Raw genomic sequence first — 23212 nt, 5'->3', positions numbered from 1 at the left:
CTGGATTCTATCTGGGTAGCAATGCTTGGCTCCTCCCTCTGGGCGGAGCATCTCCCAATGGGATGTTATAGTTCTTATCAGTCGTGCAGTGACATTCAATAGTCTGTTACCAGCAGATGTCCCCTCCCGAGGGAGGTGTGAATGTGGTCACTCAAAGAGACTGATAAGGCAAACTGCCCACTTGACAAAAGATAATCTGCCACACAGATGGTAATGAAATACATCTTGCATTGCAATCTTCAACACATAGAACTGGCTGAGCTGGGAGGGACCCATCAGGCTCCTCCAGTCCAACTGCTGGCCCTGCACAGGACACCCCAACAATGCCAGCCTGGGCCTGGCAGTGCTGGCCAAACGCTGCTGCAGCTCAGAGAGCCCTGGAGCTGGGACCCTTCCCTGGGGAGCCTGGCCAGGGCCCCAGCAGCCTCTGGGCAAAAACCTTTTCCTGACATCCAACCTGAGCCTGCCCCGGCTCAGCTGCAGCCGTTCCCTCCACTCCTGTCCCTGGGCACCAGAGGGAAGAGGTTCCCACAGCCCCAGCCAGGGACCCGCTCCCAAGGCTGCTGCCATGGCCACCAGGGCTGGCACCAGCTGGGATGCTCGGTTTCCATGGGCCGGGCTTCAGGAATGGGATTCCCCAATTTCCTGCTCCTGCTAAAACCGCGCTGCCCTCGCTGCCCTCCCGCCTGCCATGGAAAGCACAAAAGGCAAAGATCCCGGGCTGGGATAAGAACAATTTATTGGGAACAGCAATGAGATAAGGAACAAACAGGAACAGAAACAATATTGAAAACAGAAGGGATAAATAAAACTGTTTACAGGGAAAACTAGCACACAACTCACTGGGTCTGCCTGGCCACAATTTCCCATGACTGGAAAGGACACCCTTTTCCTCAGGGAGAGAGAGAGAGAGAGAGAGTCCCTTTCCTGCTCCTGGCAATGTTCTGAGGTGGGAGTGAATGTAATCACATGGCCATGGCCAGACCCTCATGTTCCTCCATCCCACATCATATCACTGGGAGGGGCAGGAAAAGGGACAGGTGTCTTCCTCACATGGATCACAGGGAACATGGATCACCGGGGCTCTTCCCAATGTGGGACCTCCAATGGAGGATGAATTTGGAGCAGTGAATGCAGCTCCTCCTGAAATGGGGGCATTTGCAGGGCTTCACTTACCCATGACTCTTTTTGTGTCTGGTCAAGTTAGAGCTGAAAGTGAAGCTCTTCCCACACTGGAGACACTCGTAGGGCCTCTCCCCAGTGTGGATGCGCCGCTAGTGCCTGATGAGGTGATATTTCCGCTTGAAGCCCTTCCCACAGTCAGGGCAGAGGAAGGGCCTCTCCTCTGAGTGAATTCGCTGGTGCTTGAGGAGATCGGAGCTGGTCTGAAACCTCTTCTGACACTGGGGACACTCATAGGGCCTCTCCCCAGTGTGGATGCTTAGGTGTTTCACAAAGGTGGATCTGCAGCTGAAGCCCTTCCCACATCCCCCGCACTCGTAGGGCCTCTCCTCAGTGTGGATGCGCTGGTGCCTGATGAGGTGGGATTTCTGCTTGAAGCCCTTACCACAGTCAGGGCAGCAGAAGGGCCTCTCCTCTGAGTGAATTCGCTGGTGCTTGAGGAGATGGGAACTTCTCCGAAACCTCTTCTGACACTGGGGACACTCGTAGGGCCTCTCCCCAGTGTGGATGCGTTGGTGCCTGATGAGGGCAGAGCTGCAGCTGAAGCCCTTCCCACACTCCCCACACTCGTAGGCCCATTCCCCAGTGTGGATCATCTGGTGGCAGATCAGGGTGCTGCTCTTGATGAAGCTCTTCCCACACTCCAAGCACTTGTGGGGCTTCTCCCCATCATGAAGCTGCTCCTGGACCACCAGCTCTGAGCTCTGGCTGAAGCTCTGTCCACCTTCCTGGCTCAGGGTGGGTCTTTCCTCCTCAGAGCCCCCTGAGCTGGGTTTAGAGCCCCTCCTCCTCTTGGATCTCCGGGGATTTTCTTCGCCATTGGATTTCTTTGCCACGGAGCTGCTCAAAACTGCCTCTTCCACGAGGTTCTGCCAAGGGGACTTGTCCTCCCTGGTCTCCATCCTCAGCCCCTTCCCTGGGTGAGGAACAACAAGGAGAGGATGGGATTTGCCTCCGTGCCAGAGGGAAGGGGAAGGAGATCCCCCCAGTGCATCCCCGGCAGGACGGGGTTGGCAGCAGGGTTGTCCTGCAGCCGGGGGCTGTGCTGGGCTGGGAGATGGAGCAGGAGAGAGGGGGAAAGGGGCACTGACTTCCTCCTCACCTGCCTGGATATCCCAGGGCTCCTTCCTCTTCCTCACAGCCTCCTCCTCTATTGAGTCAAGGTTTGGGAATGGGAAATCCTGTTTCGGGGACCAAACAAAGGTTGCGCATATTGTCTTTTGAACTGGTTTGAAGGCAAAGCAGGGGGGAGGGTCTAAATCAGAATTACAATTTAATAAGGAAATGAAGATCAAGGCAATGATACAGAAACACTGCCTTAAACAGACAGAGTCAGGATATAACCTGACACTCTGCTGGTCAGGGTGGTGGCTGCAGTCCTGTTGGAGTGATGAACGTGATTCTGTGCAAGCAGTGATCCTGTAGAAGGGTCTGGTCTTCCTCTGAAGGTCCAGTGGTGGTTATGGAGCTCTTGTCCTCTGCGAATCCAGTAGGCAAGCTGCTCCTGGTGTTGAAAGCCTGCGCTTATATCCAGGTAGGAATGCTTGGATCCTCCCCCTGGGCGGAGCATCCCACAATGGGATGATGGAATTTGATCAGTCCTGCAGTGACACTCAATGGCCCATTCACAGAAGATCTCTCCCCTGGAGGGCGTTATCAGGGCTGAGTCATGGAAGAGATAAAGAACCCTGCCCCACCTGTTTATAGCAGTTGATGAAGATGGGGATTGAAAACATGCATTTGGTTCCATCTTACATTGCAACCTGAAACAGTGGGGTAATACCTGCTCAGGGGGTGAACACCACCCTCCTTACCCAAACTCGCTCAGGTGTAAAACCCCCACCCTGGGAAGGCCACACACACACAGGGGACAATGTCACACTTGGCCCACTCCAGGGGAGGTCTCTGTCCCTGTCACTCCCTTGCTGTGCCCCCTTTTCTCTTTCACAGGCCGGGGGCTTTGCCAAATCTAAGAATAATTTTTTTCTTTGTTCCTGTAACCTTTGTGACATCTACACAGATGTGTATAATCTTTTCATAAAACAGATATCACAATGTATTGGGCTGAATTTCCACTTTTCTTTTATCAGAATGTGCCAGCAGCTGAGCTAGGGCTGTGCAGGACCAATGGATTTTGGAATTGCCACAGAATTGCTTCTACTGTCAGTTTAATAAATTTTGGGATTTGTTTGCCTTTTCACCACAAGTGACTTGTGGGAAGAGCAAATTCAAGGCATTTTCTGTAGGCTTAAGTTTGATTTTTGTAAAGAAACAACTTTACTTTGTCCGGTGCCCAGGGGATGCTCAAGGGGTCTCTGTGCCTCTCACACTGGGGGATGCTTGTGAATGGCTTGGGAGGGTTGTCCCTGTCCCTGTCACCCCAGGCCATTCCCCAGGCGTGTCCCTGTCCCTGTCACCCCAGGCCATTCCCCAGCAGTCTCCATCATTCTCACCCAGGGAATGCCTGGGGGTCTCCCTCCCTCTCTCCCCTGTGCCAGGGGGTGCTCAGGGCAGTCTCTGTCCCTCTCAGCCCAGGGGATGCTCGGGGGTCTTTGTCCCCTCGCCCTGGGGGATGCTTGGAGGGTCTCCATCCCTCTGGCCTCAGGCAATGCCTGTGCAGGGCTGGGCACCAGGGGCTCTGTGTTCCTCTCACCGCTGAGGCTGCTCGGGGCTGGGAGGGCTCTGCCACCTTCTCACCCCTGGGGAGGCCGGGGGGGTCTCTGTCCCTCTCAGCCCCGCTGTGACCCCACCCAAACATCATCGGGGTCACAGGGACAGAGACACCCCCAAAGCCCCAGAAAAGCTGAACCTGGGATTTGGTTTGGGGCTGAGGATTTAGGAAGGGGCTGGAATTGGGGCTGGGCTTGGAGCTGGGGCTGAGATTTGGATTAGAGCTGGGATTCGGGTTAAGGCTAGACATGGGATTGGCTTTAGGGCTGGGGTTGGGATTGGATCTGGAGCTAGATGAGTGTGGGGCTGGGATAAGAATAAATTCAGAACTGTGAGTGTGTCTGAACATGCAGTGAGATTGAGACTAGGATCAGGGTCAGGTTTGGGACTGAGCTCATCCAGAGCAGGACAGTGGGGATGTCACTGTGGGATGTTTTGGGGAAAATCCTGGTTTGGGGAAAAACAAGGTGTTAATGCCTTGGGTTGGGGATTCCTCCTACCCAAGTCCATCTCTAGAAGCCATCTGGTGTCCATAAAAACCTTCAAAAATGAAGAGTGAATCAAAAAAAGCCACCAGGAGTGTCCCATGTCCAGTCTCATCCCTCTGGGGTCCTGGTGGTCCCCCGTCTCAGGGCTGCTGGGGATCCTCAAGGGTCCTGCTTAGGGATGCTGGGGGGTTTTGGGGTCCCCATCTCCAGCCTCACCCCAGTTCAACCACTTGGAGGTCCCCCCTCTTCCCACCACCCTGGCCTCGTATGGGGCAAATTTGGGAGAAAATCTCTAAAAGAGTTTCCTCTAGAAAGCAGATTTAAGAAGCCCCTCCCCCAACCGGATTGGGAAAAGATTTCCATGGAGGAAAGGGGAAAAAACTGTTTATTTACCAGGCAAAGCATTCACCAGCACAACAAATGAACAGTATTAAACAATAAACCTCTTGCCTCTCCAAAAGAGAGGACAAACTCAGAAAGTCCCTCTGTGGGCTGTAGCTCAGCTCACTCATTCTCTTATCAGTCTCTTATCTGTCTCTCCAGCACTGGAAATGCCACGGCCCAGGCCTGGTCCAGTGGGCCACAGGTAGGAGCTGTCGGTGGTGTTCTGGGTGTTCAGTGCAGAGCAGGTTTAAACAGCTTCTCTGCTCCTCCCCTGCTCCCCCGGTGTTCCATGGCTGCTGCTTCTGTTCTAGTGCTGCTGCCACAGCTGCAGTGTCACAGAGAGGGGAACATTCAGGCAGCAACCACTGTGGTGTCACAGAGACCGGGACAACGGGACTGCCACAGCTGTGGTGTCACAGTGAGGGAAATGTTGGGGTGCCTGCTGCTGTAGTCATAGAAGGGAACACTGTGGCTGCCAGTGCTTTGTTGTCATAGAGAGGAGAACGGGGGTTCTGTAGTAGAATGGGGAGAACAATGGGATCCTGTAGTTCTTATCAGTCATGCAGTGACATTGGGGCTTCCACTGCCCCCAGTGATGTCATAGAGAGGAGAACATTGGGGCTGCCATCCTTGTGAGCTCAAAGACAGGGTAACCTTGGGGCTGCTACCCCTGGTTTGTCATGGAGAGGCTAATCTTGGGGCTGCCACTGCTGTGGTGTCATAAAGAAGTCAATGTTGGGACTGCCAATGCAGTGGTGTCACAGACAGGGGAATGTGTGGGGAGTCACTGCTGGGGTGTCACAGACAGGGGAGCATTTGGGGCTGCCACCCCTGTGGTGTCACAGAGAGGGGAATGTTGGGGCTGCCACTGTGGTGCTGTCATAGAGAGGAGAATGCTGGGGGTGCCACCTCAATGGTGTCACAGAGAGGGGAATGTGGGGGCTGCTACTACTGTGTTTTCAGAGACAGGGCAATGTTGGGTTGGGCACCAAAGTGATGTCAGAGAGATTGGAATGTTGGGGCTGCCACCACTGTTTTCTCATAGAGAGGGGAATCTTTGTTCTGCCACTGTGTTGGTGTCATAAAGAGAGGAACACTGCGGGTGCCACCTCTGTGGTGTCACAGAGAGGGGGACAGGACTGGCACAGCTGTGTTGTCACAGAGACAGGAACAGTGGGGCTGCAACCACTGTGGTGTCATAGAGAGTGGAACGTTGTGGCTTTCACCATTGTGGTGTCACAGAGAAGGGATTTAGGGCTGCCACAGCTGTGGTGTCACAGAGAGTGGAAGGTCAGGATTGACTCTGATGTGGTGTCACAGAGAGGGGGACACTGGGGCAGCCATTGCTGTGATGTCACAGAGCGGGGAATTTTAGGGCTGCCACCTCTTTTCTGTCACAGGGAGGGGAACATTGGAATTGCCACCCTTGTTGTGTGACAGACAGGGGAACGTTTGAATTGTCACTGCTGTGGTGTCACAGAGAGGGGGATACGGTCCTGCCACAGCTGTGGTGTCACAGAGTGGGGGACACTGTGACTGCCACCCCTGTGGTGTCACAGACAGGGGAATGCTTGATCTTGAAGTGCTGTGGTATCATAGAGAGGGGAATGTTGGTGTTGCCACTGCTGTTGTGTCACAGACATGGGAACACTGCCAAACCTGCCCTGGTGCTGTGCCCACTGCAGTGCTGCTCCTCTGTGACACTGCAGTGCCTCCTGGGGACATTGTTCACACTCTGGAGACTCATGGGACTATAGGAGCCCTGTGACACTCCAGGGTCTTGTAGAATCCATGGAACCAAGAGGAGACTCTGAAACTCTGGGGCTTCATGGAACCATCCATTGTGATACCTCAGGGCCTCATGGTTCCCAGGAATCCTTGTGACTCTACAGGACTAAATGGAACCAAGGGGACATTGTGACACTGTGGAGTTCTTGGAACTGAGGGGATGCTCTGACACTCAGGTGCCTGAAGATGCTCAGGAGCCGTTGTGACACTGTGGCTTGTGGAACCAAAGGGACCCTGGGACACTGTGATCTCAGGGAACCAAGGGGACTCAGAGACACTGTGGGGCCTCCTGGTTCTCAGTCACTTCTGACACTTGTGTCCATCTACAAAGAGGCAAAGCTGGGCAGCCTGAGCCTGTTGATCCAGAATATTCCCATCTCCATGGGAGGATGTTCCTGCCAGCTGTGGTGCTTTGTGTTCTCTCTGCTCTCTGGGGGAATTGCATCCTACAGGAGACCCCAACTACTCCTGTAGCTGACACCACAGGGCCTGCTGTGGGGTGGGAGCAGAGGCATCTTTCACTCCATCATGTTGCTCAGAGCCCATCCAAGCAGGAACGTTTCCAAGGATGGGGCATTCACTGGCTCTCCACCAAGGCTAACGGTGAAAGCAGGGTGCTGGGGGAGGCAGCAGGGAGAGCAGAGGCTGTGCTGGGTGAGCGAGGGAAGAGAATGAGTGCAGAAGGCACAGCCCACCCGGAGGCCACCAGGCAGAGCCGTGGAGCCTCCCCAGGTGAGGGTGGCCTGCCCGGGGAGTACCTCTGCTGCCCCTGGGACTGTGCTGCCACCCCCGGTGGAGGTGTTTGCCCAGCAGGATGTCCCCTGGTCACCCGGGGCCGTGCCGCTGCCCCAGGCGGGGGGCGCTGCCAGCTGAGTGTGCCGTCCCTGGGGTCAGTGGTGGAGGCACCCCGAGTAGCCTGGCTGTGTTAAATGAGCACCCTGCAGCCCCTCTGTGCCCTGCCATGGCTGCCAAGACACCTGAAAGGACTGGCTGCTGTGCTGCTGTGCCCGCTGCTGCCCCTTGTTCTGCCCTGCTGGCAGAAACTGCCGCAAACGCCCAAGCCCAGCGCGGGTTGTCAATGGAGCGCGCTGCTGCTGATCCAGAGGGTGGAGAGACGTCATGCTGCAGAGCCACATTGAACAGGCACTCTGCCACTCTGCTGTGCCCTGCTGCCGCAGCTGGAACCCCAGAAGCAGCACTTGGTAGCAGCAGGGAGGCTCTTTGCCACTGCAGCCGCTGCAAGGCACCCAGCCGCCACCACTGTGAGATGCCTTGCTCCTACAGGACAGTGCCTGGCCATGGAGCGGGCTTTGCTGCCCCTCCACCAGGCCCTGCCACACCAGCTGAGATCTCAGAAGCGGTGCCTGGCCCCTGCGAGATTCCAGCTCCTCTGTGCCATGCTGCTGCCCCTGTAGCCATCTCTGCCTGCGCTGGAACCACCTCTCTGTGCTTTGCTGTGACTGAAAGCGCCCCTACAGCTGTGCCCAGCCACAGCGAGACAGTGCCCGGCCCCGGCGGGAGAGCGCCCTGGCACTGTGAGGGGGTGCCTGGCTGCGGAGCCATTCCTGGCTGCTATGGAGCTGCCCGTGCCTGTTGCCAAGCTGTACCTGGCTGCTGTGAGACTCCCAGCTGCTGTGGAACACCTGGCTATGATCAAGCTGTATCTGTCGCTCCATGCCCTGCTGTCAACTGCTGGGAAAAGGCATCGGCTGAGCAGTTCATGCAGGGGAGGGTCCCCGGCGGGGGTCCCTGGGCCAGTGCCCCACCTTGGCCAGCACCCAGCAGCCAGCTTAGAACTGGTGCAAACCAGGGGAATCTGACTGTTTAATTAAAACAAAGCATCCCAAAGGCCTGAGGTGGGTGATGATGCGATGGGATTTCTGCCCAGTGCTCTGAATGTCAAAGTGAAGAAATACAATGAAGTGCAGGCAAAAGGCGGGAACGACTGTGATTCTCTTAAGGCAGTTTTTGAGAGTATAGTTACAAACTGGGCATTGCTGCAGTGATTGCACCTCCTCATGGTCCTGCTGGAAACCCTGTGTAATGGAACCCAGTCGATCTCTGCCCCAGCACAGAGGTGGTGGGGATGGCCAGTTCAACGTCCTCCTGTTAAAACGTCATTCTCCTGAAACAAACAGTAAGAGCTGGGTGGCTCTTTTTCCAAGATCTGACTCCAGGATTTTAAAGTGGGCAAAAGATTGCTATGTCCTTGCTCTGTCCTTCTTATTCTACCTCTCCTAAACTTGTGGCAAATTTACTATCCGGAGCCATAAAATGGGGAACCATTTTAAAACAAAACCTCTAAACATAACTAGGTGACCTGGTGTCCCAGGGTCTACAACTGGACACCTTCTCTCAATTTTGCAAGGTAAACCTGCTGTTTTTATTTTCTAAACACCAGCTAGACCTGTTGTCTAAAAACTGGATAGACCTAGTGTTGAAAAATTTACCATCTCACCCCCCCAGTATGTGAATTGGCTTCTCTGGTGAACTTAGAGTTTTCTAGATTGGTCTGGTTTATGAATAACTTTGAATGTGTTCATTTTCCCGCCAGCTGGGAGGGTTTGAGCAGGCTGCCTGAGGTCTATGAACAGTTTGCACCACGGCCAAGTGTGGGACTGAAGATCTGCCTTCCGAGGAACTGTGAATCGTTTGTGCTTGACAACAGGTAGAGAAACAGCAATTGTGAGACTGAGGGCACACCAGAAACATCACCTGCTGAGCCGGAGAATGACACCAAGCCGGCGACATGCCCAGCTCAGACAGAGAAACACGGGGAACAGACACTGGAAGACATCCTTACTGTGACTGCTCCTGATAACAAATCCACCTTGTCCTTGCTGTGGTACCCGGGTGAACTGTGTGTTGGGCTTGATTGAACACCTGAGGGTAGCCCACGGGATAAGGAGGGTTTGTTTTCTGTGTGCTCAATGTGGAAAAGAGAAGAGTAATTCTCATGGTATTGTTTGTCACTTTGGTAAATGCAGGGGAGCAGCAGAAATGGCTCCAGGCAGGGAGTGGATATATGAGGAATGCAGCAGAGACTTCAAGATGAAAATTGCTCTGGGACAACACAAAAGATTGGCATATTCATTGGTTAGAAATCAGGAAAGGGTTGCTGTTTTCCACCCAAAAAAGACTTCCAACCCAGGAGCCCACCAAAAATGCTGGACTAAAGAGGAAGAACTACTGGTAAGATTGGAGGCTCAGTTTGAGGGCAACAAAAGCATCAATAAACTCATTGCAGGACACACATCACAAGCAAAACAGCTGAAGAAATCAGGGACTAAAGGAGATTGCTGCCCAGGAAACCAGCTGAGGATGCAGATAAGGAACCTGGCATGAGTCATCAAACCAGGAGAGCAGCTGGGGGCCTGCGAATGGACTTGGACAAAGATCTTGGGAGGAGTCAGATGCCTGGGAGAGCAGCTGCTGGAAGGAAAACAGATCCCAAGATGAGTCACCACCCTGATAAAGATAACAACAGCTGGGAAACAGCAAGTGACAGAGGGAGGGGGAGCTGCAGGCCCATTATCTCAGAACCCTCAGTGAATGGCTATCAGCTGGGACAATTCACACCTTCCTGTGGATATCCAAGCACTTAATAGATGATAAGGAGATGCAATCAACAATCAATCAGCACAGGAATGCTTTTGATGCCTTGAATTAATCAGCCAGATAAGAACAGCAACCCAAGATAAGAGAAAAATGGGGAGCCAGGAAAAAGGACCAATAAGACCTTTTCCAAAGTGGATGAAAAGAAGAACAGTTAAGAAAGGTCATTTTCTTTGCTTCTAAGACCTGTTCCATCTAGATAGGGGAAAACTTGCTAAAATTATCCTGAATGACAAAGAGTGTTTGTCCTGTGAAATCCCACCCATTGAACTTTATTCAGTTTTTAAAGCCTGATGGGAAACACCTGGAACATTTGATAGCCTTGGGAACTTCCAAATTGTGGGAGATTAGGGACCGGCCGCAAGATCTCGCATTGTTACGGGCAGACAGAACCCCTCCCCTTTACCGTTACTTAGCCCCACGTGTTGTTGACCATTAACCCCTGTTACAGATGACCCTGCCTAACCGTTAATAAACGCCAGTTACCGTCCACCACATTGGTGTGTGTGTGTGCTTGGTCCGTGTGGCAGAGGCGCTGCCACCGAGCCGTCCTCGACCTGGGATGCCACGCCCCAAGCGGTGGCAACACCAAATTAATGGGAAAGCCAACATTAGTGCTTTCAGAGACTTAATTATGGCAAAAGAAATTGAGAAAAATGTGCAGGAGATGAGCAAAAACTCGGCTCCCAATCCAGGATTACTCTAAGAGACATCAAGAAGATGGATCCAGAGTACTCCTGGACCATGGAGATCTTCAGCTCATGGTTAACATCAGGAAAAATCCCAGACAGGGTGAGGGCTTGCAGGACTGTTTTGATTCCTAAGTCAACCAAAGCAGGGCACCTAAAGGACATTAACAACTGGAGACCCATCCTGATCAGTTCCATCTTGCTAAGACTGTTCTCCAGGATTTTAACAGCCAAACTGACCAAGGCTTGCCCCCTCAACCCAAGGCAAAGAGGCTTTATAAGGGCAGTGGAATGCTCCGAAAACCTGAAACTCCTGCAAACTAGAATTCAGTCCGCAAAAGGAGAACACAAACCCCTGGCTGTTGTATTTGTGGACATGGCCAAGGCTTTTGACACCGCAAGCCAGCAGCACGTTCTACATGCCCTACAGGAAAGGGAGGTAGATCCCCACATCATCAATCTCGTGAGCAATACTTTGAAAAATGTTTTTGTGATTTGTGTCAATCAGCAATGGAATCAGCAAATGCTTTAATCTGCTGTGTGGAAAATGGATGCATTCTTTGGGATAGATACAAAGAATGACTAATGCTTGGAATAAAATAGAGGAAGTTGTGGTGAAGCTAAGGGGACTGCACTGCGACTAAATGCTTATGTGTAATAAAAAGCTTAACAAAATCATGTAGCAGACAGCGGTGAAGGGGCCTCGCTCCAGACAAGCACAAGAAGGACAGGAAGCCAACAACCACCTGGAAAGATGATGAAATTGCTTATTCCAGCTGATTGATATTTACTCATTTCTACTAAACAAGCACACTGGAAACTGCTTTTTTATGCTTAAAAACAGTATATATACACTTTACTGAATTTGTAAGTGGTGTGTGCCATGAGTGGAGCAGTGACTCCCCGGCCAACCAGCGCTGCTTGGTAGCCTTCTTTAAAATAAAAGATATAGAAATAAAATTCCCATTGACTATTGAAATTTTATGTATTAGTATGATCCTTGTCACATGGCAGCACTCCCAGTATGGTCCCAGAATAATCCCAGTTACTTTCAAGCACTCCCAGGATGGTCCCGGTTGCCTCCAGCTAGATCAACCCAGTCAGTCCCAGTATGATGCCATTTGCTCCCAGTGTGCTCCCAGGTGCTCCCAGTCACCCCCAGTCCAGGGACGATGTGCATGGTGTGTTCCCAGTCACTCTCAGACACTGCCAGGGTTAATCCAGTCAGTCCCAGTATGATCCAGTGATGACCCCGGTGTGGTCCCAGTTGCTGCCTGTAGGAACCACTTGTGCCCCACATGGTTCCAGTTGCTCCCTTTCACCCTGACTTTTGTTCCAGTCTTTCCCAGTCTTTCCCAGTGTATCCCAGTTCCTTCCAGCATATTCCCAGTCACTCCCAGCATGATCCCAGTAGAAGCCCAGTTGTTTCCAATGACCCCCAGCATGCACCCAGTCACTCCCAGTTCTCCCACATGCTCCTGACATGATCCCAGTTGCTCACAGCTGCTCCTGCTCACCCAGAGCATGATCCCACTTGCTCCCAGTATATGCCATTTGCCTCCAACAGCGTCACAATTGCACCCGGCAGGCTCCTACTCAGTTCCAGTATGATCCTGGTATGATGTGAGTACAAATGCAGTGCAATCCCAGTCACTGCCCATTTGATCCCAGTATGATCCCAGTACAGCCCAGTCCCTCCCACTGAAGCCACTCCTGGGATCTCCCAGCCCTCTCTGCATTCACCCCTTCCGGATCTCCTGGGAGGAACCCCAAGGGCTGGAAGTCTGCAGCCAGGGTCCCCAACAAGGCCCAGTTTGGATGAAGAAGGAGAGCAAGAAGGGAGGGAAGTAAGAGAAGGAGGTTGGCTTAGGAAGGAAAAGGAGGAGGAGGGAGGGAAGATGAGGAGTGGGAGGAAGAGGAGGGACAAAGGAGGATCAGGGAAAGGAGAAGGAACCATGATGTTGAGCACTCCCTGAATTCACAGGCTGTGGGATCATCACCCATCTGTTAGAACTGGAGCATTTATCTTCTGTTAATTGGGCAGTTTTCTTTATCTCTTCCACAACCAATCCATCCTCTGGGAAATATCTTCTCTTAATGGGCCATTGAGTGTCACTGCATGACTGATAAAAACCACATCATCCCATTGTGAGATGCTCCGCCCAGGGGGAGGAGCCAAGCATTTGCACCTGGATATAACCGCATCCTTGGGACACCACATCAGCCTCTTCCCACTGGATTCTCAGAGAAGCAGCTTTCTTCTCCACAGGATTCCCAGAGGAAGACCAGGCCCAACACCATCACCACTGGACCTTCAGAGGAAAACTCCACCCTTCTACAGGATCCTAACAGAACCACATCTGTCACTGCAGGAGCTCTGCAGCCACCATTTCATAGGACCCCTACCAGCAGCCTGACCCGCAGGGTGTCACGTCGTATTCTGATCTGGTGAGTGGGGTATATTTGTAAAACGGCATTTGTATTTTAAAATTTTCCTAGTTCAATAATTGTTATTCCTATTCCCATACTTTTGCCTGAGATACCCTTAATTTCAAAATTCTAGTAAATTGGAGGGAGGGGGCTTACATTTTCCATTTCAAGGGAGGCTCTTGCCTTCCTTAGCAGACACCCATCTGTTCAAACTGAGACCATGTCCCAGGACACCCAGGCAGGTGAGGAAGAAGTCAGTGCCCCTTTCCCCCTCTCTCCTGCTCCATCTCCCAGCCCAGCACAGCCCCTGGCTGCAGGACAGCCCCTCTGCCAATGCCGTCCTGCCAGGAAATCAGTGGGGGGATCTCCTTCCCCTTCCCTGGGGCACAGAGGCAAATCCCATCCTGACCTTGTCCTTCGTCCTCCAAACAAGAAGCTGAGGATGGAGACCAGGGAGGACAAATCCCTGCAGCAGAACCTCATGGAAGAGGCCATTTTGAGCAGCTCTACTGTGCAGGAATCCAATGGGGAGGAAAAGTCCCAGAGGTCCCTCAGGAGGAGGGGCACCAAACTCAGCCCAGGGTGCTCTGAGGAGGAAAGACGCACCCTGTGCCAGGAAGGTGGGCAGAGCTTCAGCCAGGGCTCAGAGCTGGTGGTGCATGAGCAGATTCACGATGGGGAGAAGCCCTACAATTGCTTGGAGTGTGGGAAGAGCTTCAGCCGGAGCAGCACCCTGATCCGCCACCAGATGATCCACACTGGGGAATGGGCCTACGAGTGTGGGGAGTGTGGGAAGGGCTTCAGCTGCAGCTCTGACCTGAGTGTCCACCAGATGATCCACACTGGGGAGAGGCCCTATGAGTGTCCTGAGTGTCAGAAGAGGTTTCAGACCAGCTCCAGTCTCCTCCTGCATGAGCGGATTCACACAGAGGAGAGGCCCTTCCGCTGCCCTGAGTGCGGGAAGGGCTTCAAGCACAACTCCCACCTCATCAGCCATCAGCGCATCCACACTGGGGAGAGGCCCTATGAGTCTCCTGAGTGTGGGAAGAGGTTTCGGACCAGCTCCCATCTCCTTGTGCACGAGCGGATTCACACCGAGGAGAGGCCATTCCCCTGCCCTGACTGTGGGAAGGTCTTGAAGCACAACTCCCACCTCATCACCCACCAGTAGATCCACACCGGGGAGAGGCCCTACGAGTGTGGGGAATGTGGGATGAGCTTCAGCCGTAACTCTCACTTGACCAGACGCCAACGGAAGCACCAGTGAGGGAAGCCCTACAAATGCCCCAGCTGCAGGAAGAGCTTTGTGCACTGCTCCAGCATCATCCCCCATTGGAGGTCCCACATTGGAAAGAGCCCTGGTTATCTACGTTCCCTGTGATCCATGCTGGGAAGACATCTGTCCCTTTTCCTGCCCCTGCCAATGACATGATGTGGGCCCAAGGTTATGAGGGTCTGGCCACGGCTGTGTCATTACATTCACTCCTAGTTCAGGTAATTGCCAGGGGCAGGAAAGAGACGCTCTCTGTCTGCCGTGAGGAGAAGGGTGTCCTTTCCAGGCAGGGGGAAACACATGGCTGGGAAGAGACGGTCGGTGGTGTTGTAGTTTTCCCTGCAAAAAGTTTTTCTTATCCCTTCTGTTATCCATGTTGTTGTTGTTCCTGTTTGTTCCTTATCTGGTTGCTGTTCCCAATAAATTCTTCTTATCCCAGCCCGGGATCTTTGCCTTTTGTGCTTCCCATGGGAGGTGGGAGGGCAGCGATGGCAGCGCGGTTTTAGCAAGAGCAGGAAATAGGGGAATCCCATTCCTAAACCCCGGCCCGTGGAAACCAAGCATCCGAGCTGGGTCCAGCCCTGGTGGCCATGGCAGCAGCCTTGGGAGCGGGTCCCTGGCTGGGGCTGTGGGAACCTCTTCCCTCTGGTGCCCAGGGACAGGAGTGGAGGGAACGGCTGCAGCTGAGTCGGGGCAGGCTCAGGTTGGATGTCAGGAAAAGGTTTTTGCCCAGAGGCTGCTGGGGCCCTGGCCAGGCTCCCCAGGGAAGGGTCCCAGCTCCAGGGCTCTCTGAGCTGCAGCAGCGTTTGGCCAGCGCTGCCAGGCCCAGGCTGGCATTGTTGGGGTGTCCTGTGCAGGGCCAGCAGTTGGACTGGAGGATCCTGATGGGTCCCTCCCAGCTCACCCAATTCTGTGGTTCTGAGATCCCATGAGCCTGGGGATGGGGCTGGATATTGTTGCCATGGCAACAGAACCCTTGTTCCAGCCCTGAGCTGGTGTCCATGGCAACCACCCCTGGCATGGGGTCTCCATGGAGCTGCCAGGGGACTGTCCATAGACACAGGGGGCTGGTGATGGTTGCCATGGAAACTGACCATAGAAATGGATTCTAATGATGGCTGCCTGCTAAGGAACCGAGTTGCCACAATCACTCAGAGGGGTTCCATGGGATCTTTCTAAGAGTCTCCAGCCTCTTTAAGAGCTGGAATGTCACACACAGAGACAGGGGCTCCATGGAGACCTCCCAGTGATTTCTGGGGATGGTAAAGAGCCCCGTGGTCAGAGGCAGTCACAGCCATTCCATGGTGACATCCCAGGGCACCTTGGGCTGCAAAGGCACCCATCTGTCACAGGCACTCACGGGGGCTCCACGGTGACATCCCAGGAGTCTCCAGGCTGCCAAAGAGCCGGGATGTCCCAGACATTCACAGGGATTCCTGTCATGGGCACAGTGGGAGCTTGAGGCAAAAGCTTTGTTTCTTTCTTGGAGAACCTCCTGCTGAGTCATGAGGTAGAGAAATGACACCCAGCAGCCACCACAGAACGCCAAAACCCCTGCAGGACCCCATAACTTCTAAAATTCCTTCTCAGAAAGGAGACTGGGAACGGCTGGATCCAATGCTAGCCCCAGACTTTGTCAAAGGTACAAGACATTGGACGGGGGAATTGAACTTTAATGCAATTTGTCCCACTGGTTTCATGATTGAATACCAGACAGATTTCTAGGAATACAGCTCGGATTGATTGTGATCATGATTAGAGGGAAAGATCTTGATCAGAGCTCTTTCCTCCACAGCAAAGGAGCTCTAACCATTAGAATCTTCTGCTCTAGGAAGCAATTTTGAAGTCAACAGGGCCTTGCTGGAGTTGTTGGAGCCCATTGCAGGCAGAGCCTCCTGCTCCAGCAGGAACTGCCTTTCCTGTACCATCAGCAGGGCAGGTCCCGCTGCAGGAAAAGGCCCAGGCCAGCCCCAGCACAGGGAAGGCCTCGGGCACAAGGGCAGAGTGCCGTGCTGGGAGCTGTGCCAGGGAGAGCCTGAGGCACCAAAGGCACCTTGGCAGCAGCAGCTGCTTGCAGGCCATGGCCAGAAGCCTCCCTTGGCAGCCCGGCCTGGTGGCCACCACTGCAGAGCTGCTGCCTCAGGGCTCCTTTCTGGCTGGCCTCTGAAAAGCCACTTGTGCTCCAGGAGCCTGACTTGGAAGCCATTGGCCCCAGCACCTTGGGGACAAGATATCAATGACAAAACTCTTCATGCCAGCAGAGCCAAGGCAGGGGCAGAGCAAAGGGCACAGCCAGGCCCAGGGGACAGGGCTGCCATGGTGATGGCTGTCAGGTCACTGCCCCTGCAGCAGCCAGGCTGCCCTCAGCAGACATTCTGGCCAGAAGCGTTGTGAGGGCACCCAGCACATCAGAGAACCCACACAACAGGAATTTCATCCTTGGGAAGGGCAGGGGGTTTCACGGGGTCAGGTTGCACAAAGCTCCTGCTTCTGGACAATTCCTGGCATGGTGCATCAACCTCTCTGCAAAAACAGTTGCAGTTTTGTTCCACTCTCATCATTGTAAATTATTTTCTCCTTCTAACAAATGGAAATCCAGACTCATTCACTTTAGACCTATGGACCCTTGTTCTGCCACTGCAAGATTTGGGAGAAAACACCTTTGACCACTATTTTTCCATTTTCACAGTCTTTGGAGAGGACCCAAACATCTTCCAAGATGGGGTTTGGAGGCCTTATCACATAACCCGCAGGTAGAGGCTGCAGGTTCTGGGCTCAGTGGGGTGGAGACTGAGGACAGAACAGGAGTTGCCTGGCAGGGGCTGAAGGGTGGTTTCAGAGAGGCTGGAGGTTTTCTTCCTAGAGGATATAAGCATGAGAAGGAAATAATGGCACCAAGGGCAGCTGGGAAGATCCAGACTGGGCAGCAGCAGAAAGGAATTTCCCTGGCAGGGCAGGGCTGTGGTGCAACACGTGCCCCAGCAGGAGCCTGGAGCAGCCCAAGGCTTTGTGTGGGCAGGCAGAGGCAGGCAGGAGGCAGAGCTGTCAGCAAAGGAAGGGGCCAGCCAGGTGGGGCAGCCGGGGGATGCCAACAGCCTGCAGGGACAGAGGCGCAGGGCAGGGACACCGTAGGACAGCCTGGGCTGCACAGGGCACAGGCATGGGCAGCAGCTGCAAGACAGCCCTGCCAGAGCCAACTCCTGCAGCACTTTGGCCATGGCTGCTGGCCCTGGGGCTGAGGCCAGCAGGGGACAAGTGACCCTTGCAGGCCTGGGGCCTCATTGCCTCCTTGTCCCTGCTCAGCAGCCTGGCAGGGGCCGCCCCATGCTCCTGCCCTTGGCATTTCACATCCCCACATCCCAGTGCCCCAGCAAAAGCCCTGAGCAATGAGGGAGGGACAGGATCTGCCTGGCCAGGGGCTGGGGCTCAGGCCTTGGCCCTTTGCATTCCTGAAACACATCCAGCTTTGCTCAGCACCAGAGACACATTTCCCTTGCTTGTCCCCAGCTGTCATCAGTGCCTCCAGTGCTCTGCTCTACCTGGAACCTGGGGACATTTTCACATGAGTTGTGTCCCTCAGTGGTACCCATTAAAAGTTAATGAAACTTTGGACTTTGGAAGTGAGTTTGAGTTCTCCAGAAGTTTATTGAGCGCAATCTGAGGGATTGAGTTTGATGCAAACAGCACCAAAGCCTCAAGAGGGTCATTGAAGTCCTTGCGCTGAGTCTGTGGTGCTGAGCAGGGCCAGGCTGCTGGCCCAGAGTGTCCTAGGTTAGAATAGAAAAATGTCTTCTATTCCCATTTTCACGAGCTGCTGAAACCAGGAGGGACATTGTTTTGTTTCTTATCTCCTGTTAATGGGCCCATCAATGTCTTGCCTCATGACTCAGAGATAACTCCCTGCAGGAGCCATTTCTGTTTATCGGGTAATCAAGGACCCACCCCATGAGTCAGAACGATTTCAGCCCATTGTGAGATTCCCTGCCCAGGGGGGAGGAGCTCAGCATCCCCACCTGGATACAATCTGGGCTTTGGAACAGAGCAGTCAGTCTTTCCACTGGATTGCCAGAGGAATAGCTGCCCTTACCAACTGGTTTCCAGCGGACAAGAGCTACCAGATTGTTTCTGCAGGATCACCACTTCAACAAGACCATTTCATCTGGACTGCTACCACCCCCCTAACTAGCAGGGTGTCCGGTTGTATTCTGACTCCGTCACTGATTTTTCTTTTGTATTATAGCATGTATATGGCTTTATCCCTTTTCCTGATAAATTGTATTTCTCACTTGGAATCTTTTACTGGTTTTGCTTTGAAACCAGAACACAGAGGCAGCTCCTGGCAAGGGCAGCAGAGCTGCAGAGAGACAGCTCTGGCCAGGAGCAGCTCCTGTGCACAGCCCAGCAGGGCTGGGGCACTGCCAGGGCCCCTCAGGGACACCAGCAGGGCACAGGCAGAGCTCCCAGGGGCTCAGCACTGGCAGGGGCTGTGGCATGTCCCAGAGGGGGCTGTGTCACATCAGCTCCTCTGTGGCTGTGTCATGGAGGCACAGAGCAGCTGTGATGGCAGCAAGGGGCTGTGTGACAACACAGAGTGGGTTCTGTGAGGTCACAGATTGGGCTATGACATCACAGAGATTTTTGTGTGATGTCTTCAAGCCACCACAGTGTCCTACAGGGCTCTGTGTGACATCACAGAGCAGGCTGTGATGTCATGGCATGGCTGTATGACATCATAGAGCAGGCTATGAGGTTAAAGTGTGTGCTGTGACATTACAGAGTGGGTGTAAGACATCACAGAGAGGGTTGTGTGACATCACTGAGGGGGTTGTGACATTGCAGAGGTGGCTGTGGCATGATAGGGTAGGGTGTGAGGCCACAGAGCAGACTCTGCCATCATGGAGGGTGGCTCGGTGACATCAGAGAATGGTTTGTGACATCACTGGGTGTCTGAGTAACATCACAAAACAGGCTGTGACATCACAGAACAGGCTGTGACATCACGAAGTGACTTTGTGACATCACAGTTTCTTCTGTGATTTCACTGCACAGCTGTATGACACCACAGAGTGATATGCCAGCCTTGGGACTGTGACATCACAGGTGGCTGTGTGACATCACAGGAGTTTGTGTGACATCACAGGGGGCTGTGTGACATCACAGGGGCTGTGTGAGGTCACTGGGGAGGTCACTCTGCCCCGGCCCCCCTCACAGTTCCCCCCAGAGCAGTCCAACCCTGCTCATGCACAGCGGGGTCCCCTGTCCCCCCGGGTCCCCCCGGCCCCGGCCCCGCAGCCTCCCCCAGAGGATGTTCCACGAGATTGACCCCAGAGCCTGACACGGGGACGGGGGGCCGGGGCCCTGGGGGTGGCACAGGGGGCAGGGACCCCCCGGCAGCGTCCCCGTGTCCTCCAGGGCCAGAGCCTGGGCCAGGGCTCCTTCACCCTGTTACAAACGAGGGGCTGAGAGCGCTTAAAACATCCCCAGCAAGGGATCAGCAAAACCAGATTTAATATTAAGGGAGAGCACCACAAAGTTCCTTGGCAAGAGTCACTCTGCTCCTGACTGGACATTTCAGGCACACCAAGGAAACAAAGCAACAACAAAAGCAAACAAAATCCAGGCAGTCAAACCAGAAATGAACCATGAACTGTGTGTGATTGTGCACCTGTGTTATAAAAAGACAGTGAGGGAAAGGATAAAATGAAGGCAGCCTAAAAGCTAAACTGAGCTTAAACTTAACAGGCCTTAGACTTCAGCATTTAGCAAAAGTATTTTACCTTACTTATAACCTTGACAGTATTTCACCTTACTTATAACCTATGACTTAATGATTTCACTGTGCAATAACACTTAACAACATTCAACTTAGCTAATAACTTATATTAAACTTCATTACTTAGCAAAAGAGCATCTTAGCAGCATTTAACTTTGCTTACAGCTTGTGACTCACCCTTACTTACAGGCCTGACTAGCTCAGCTATCGAAGGCACTCAGACACCTCAGAGAGCAGCATTTCTGCCACATTTCCCTGAGCACAGGCACTCCTGTGTGCACACAGACTCCAAGAGTCAGGGCAAGGCACCTGGGAGAAATTCCCCTGAGGGCAGGGAAATGCTCCCTGAGGATGCTTTGGCATCTCCCCAGCAGGCAGAGGGCTGAGCCTGGAGCAGTGGGGGGATCGGCCCAGGCTCCATTGTTGTTGGGGATCCCCGAGTGCAGCAAACAGGAGAGTTCCCGGCTGGGAGAGGCCCCACTCAGAGGGAGTCGCTGGCCCAGGAGAGCTCCAAGGGCTCCTTTTGGAGCGCTGTGTGCAGGGCCCCAAGAGAGGGGCTTCAGTGCCAGCAATGGTTCATCCTGGCCACACTTGGCATCAGCAGCTTTCTTTGGCAGGGTGAGAACAGGGATGTTGTGCCATGGAGGGAACAGAAACAGCTCCCAGGGCTGCTGCTACAGAAAGCAGGAGCTGGTTGGGCAGTAGCAGTGCCTGGAGCAGACAGTGTTTGTGATGAGCTGCAGAGGAGCTGAGCCCAGGGGCTGTTGGCCAAGGCCGAGGCCCAAGGAGCATTTCTCAGCTGGCAGAGCGGCCTGAGAAGGGGAGGGGGGAATGCAGCAGCACAGGGCCCATGGAACCAAGGGATCATTGTGACACTGTGGGGCCCTGTGAGACCAAGGGACCATTGTGACACTGTGGGGCCCTGTGAGACCAAGGGACCATGGTGACACTACGAGGCCCCATGGAATAAGCAAAGCATTGTGACACTGTGGGCCACCATGGAACCAAGAAGACCATTGTGACACTGTGGGGCCTGATGAAACCAAGAGGCCATTGTGACATTGCCGGGCTGCATGGAACCAAGGGGCCCCTGTAACATTGCAGAGCCTTCTGTCATCAGTGGTTCCTTGTGACACTAAGAAACCAAGGGGGACCATTGTGACACTGCAGGGCTTCATGGAACCAAAGCTCCAGGGTGACACAGACAGGCCGCCTGTCATCAATGGTCCATTGTGACACTGTGGAGCCAAAAGAGACCATTGTGACACCACAAAACCCCATGGGCCAAAGGTCCATTGTGACATTGCAGGGCTCACAGAACAGAGGAGTGACGTGACATTGTGGGGCCTGTGGAATCACAGAGACCATTGTGACACTGCAAGGCCTCATGGAATTGTTGGGACCATTATGACACTGTGGGACCTTAAGGAACCTGGGGACCATTGTGACACTGTGGGACCCCATGGAACCAAGGCACCCTTGTGACAACTCAGGACCCCATAAAGCCAAGAGAACACGGAACAGGTCTGCCCAGTTTGGCCTCCCATGGGCCACCTGACTGGTCCAGCTGACCTTGGCATGTTGAGGGTCTCTTCTCATCTGCTGCTGAAACACTGGGGATCCGTGCTTTCCTTCCTATGGAAGAGAACTGTCCTTCTCCAGGCACCCATGACCAGAAATGGGATTTCACCAGCAAATTTCCTTATATCTGGGATTGTTCCCATAGCAATATTGCCAGGACAAGTCTGTCTGGCAGTGGTTTCACAAGGGTCACCTCTCATCTGGCCCCAAAACCCTGGGGAAGGCTCTGTGCTTTCCTTCCTATGGAAGAGAACTGTCCTTCTTGGCCAGGTGCCCATGGCCAAATTTGGGTTCCACCTCCAACACTGCCTATTGTGACAGACTGGAGGAGATTGTTGGCTTGAATCATTTTGTGTGTGTGGGTTGAAGAGGCAGGTCCAGCCCTGCCCTGCCCTGTGACCCCAGCACTGCCCTGCCCTGGAATCCCAATCCCCCAGATCCTCCATCCCAGCCCAGCAGTGGCTGCCAGTCCCTGGCACAGCACAGGCAATGCTCCACAGCCACCTCTGCAGCCCCCAGCCCAGCTCCTGAGGGACCAAATGACCCCAAGCCCCACCTGGGGGAAGGGCCCAGGAAGACCGAGGGTGACCACAAGGGTGACCACAAGGCAAGCTCACATCTTGACCCTCCCTCCTCTTGGCATTTCCATCTGAACAACATTGGAACCCAGGTGTGAGTGCTACTCTGTATCTTATTTGTCTTTTTCTCTGTCTACTTCTTCTATTTCTGTCTCCTTGCAAATTTTGATTCACTTCAAATTGAATGGGCTTAGAGTTTGTGAAGTTGAATGGGCCAAGTTAATGCTTTGAGAAGTGTTTGGTTTTGATTCACTGTCATATTAAACCTTTTGCCAAAGGTTCTCTGATTTTCTAAAGTTGCCAGTAAATGCTGTTTGGTTGTTTTCAGCTCCTGAGAATATCTTGTTGGTATTTCTCCAGTAGATCCAACTCAGAGGACACAAACAATTGTAATTCTTTTAAATGTCTCCTTGAGAGAATTGTTTGAGGAATGGGAGTCAGGGCTTGCCTGTCCTGCTTGGCCCAGCCCAGGCAGGGCTTTCCCAGCCACATTCCACACTCCATTGCCCAGCTGGAGCCGCTGGTGCCTCTGAGTTCTGCTTGCCCAGCCCCAGGGACGCCCTCCTTGTCTCCCCATTCCCCCACGGTCTCTGGGCAGGGATGGCTTCAGTGGGGGCTGCTGACATCCTCAGCAACTTGCAGAGGCTGCTGCTGAATTTTACTGCTCCAGAGGCTCAAAGTGTATTCAATCTGAATAGATCATATTTAAAAAGACAGTGAGAAAACATTTTTTAGGTGCTGCTTAGGTTTTTCTTCCTGTT

General features: G+C 53.5%; 2 pseudogenes; one reads left to right on the top strand and one right to left on the bottom strand.

Annotated features, from left to right (window-relative positions):
* The window catches only part of LOC143693008 (uncharacterized), a 151127-nt pseudogene that overhangs the window by 115160 nt on the left and 12755 nt on the right, over window positions 1-23212 (bottom strand).
* On the top strand, window positions 13728-14513 carry LOC143692999 (uncharacterized; annotated as a pseudogene).

The sequence above is a fragment of the Agelaius phoeniceus genome, unplaced genomic scaffold, assembly GCF_051311805.1.
Source record: "Agelaius phoeniceus isolate bAgePho1 unplaced genomic scaffold, bAgePho1.hap1 Scaffold_113, whole genome shotgun sequence".
Taxonomy (NCBI): domain Eukaryota; kingdom Metazoa; phylum Chordata; class Aves; order Passeriformes; family Icteridae; genus Agelaius; species Agelaius phoeniceus.
Note: the sequence above shows the minus strand (reverse complement) of the source record. Positions and strands in the feature narration are given on the sequence as shown.